The sequence below is a fragment of the Monodon monoceros genome, unplaced genomic scaffold (assembly GCF_005190385.1).
Source record: "Monodon monoceros isolate NGI ecotype Baffin Bay Population unplaced genomic scaffold, NGI_Narwhal_1 Super_Scaffold_19, whole genome shotgun sequence".
In the NCBI taxonomy this organism is placed as follows: Eukaryota; Metazoa; Chordata; class Mammalia; order Artiodactyla; family Monodontidae; genus Monodon; species Monodon monoceros.
Genome location: NW_021703775.1, coordinates 80202319 through 80203636, shown reverse-complemented (window position 1 = coordinate 80203636; position 1318 = coordinate 80202319).

Sequence of the window (1318 nt, the reverse complement as noted above, 5' to 3'; positions counted from 1 at the left end):
CCTCTTCTTGCTGACATCAGTTTGAGTTGGGTTTTTTTGAACTTGCAACCAAAATCCATCCTTACCAATACAGGATGAAATAAGGTGTACTTCCTGGAGGAGGTGGCTGATAACCTAAAACTTGAGGATGAGTGGGATTTGGATCAGTGATATGGGAGAGGGCAAGGATGATTCTGGTAGTTGAACAGCTGCATGACGCTGATGTGGGATGAGGCGTGTTCCTACTAAATCGACCCTGGAAAGATTGGGCTGGGTCAGATCATGCAGATAGTGAAGGACACGCTAAGAAATTTGGTCCTAATTTTGTAGGCAGTGTTTGTGTGGGTGTCACAGGAGGTTGTCCCCTGCTTCCTCAAAGCTCTTCCCAGGTACCAGGGGTTCATTTAATCATTAGCATTTGCTGTTCAAATCATCATGGGTCAAACTTTACAGCAAATGGAAGACAAAGCCAAAATGTTCCAGTGAAAAAGCAGGGACTAACTGTATTAGTTTCCTAGGGCTGTCATAACAAATTACCACAAACTGGGGTGGCTTAAAACAATAAAAATTTAATTCTCACACAGTCTGGAAGCTGGAAGTCCTAAATCAAGGTGTCAGCAGGGTCACACTCCCTCAGAAGGCTCTACGGGAGGATCCTTCCTTGCCTCTTCCAACTTTGGGGGCCCCAGGCGTCCCTTGGTTGTGGCAGCATCACTAATCTCTGCCTCTGTCTTCATGTGGCTTTCCGCCCTCCATCTCTCTGTGTCCTCTCCTCTCCCTCAAAGGACACCAGTCACTGGATTTAGGGCCCGCTCTAAATCCAGGATAATTTCATCTTGAGATACCTAAATAATTATATATGCAAAGACTCTATTTTCAAATAAGATCACATCCTGAGGGTCCAGATGGCATGAAGTTTGAGGGGAGACACTAGTCAACCCACTACACTGACCAAAACCCAAAGCCAACTTATGCCAGTTGAACCATGAGGCCCCCTCCTGATGGCAGCACTGGGGCCTTTGTGGGCATTGCTGGGCCCTCAGCTCTCCTGTGAGCCCCCTGTGCCCACCTTAAAAATTTCTTGAGAACTTGTAATCTAAGAAGTACTGCACTAGGGAATTGCCTGGTGGTCCAGTGGTTAGGACTCGGTGCTTTCACTGCCAGGGGCCCGGGTTCAATCCCTGGTCAGAGAACCAAGAACCCACAATCCCACAAGCCACGCATCATGGCCAAAAAAGAAACACTGCACTAGAAGTCTCCTCTTCAAGTGTAGGTACTCCCCTTGGCATCTGACAGGGCAAGGCTTTTCAAGGAAGGAAGATAGCAGGAAAGAAGGAAG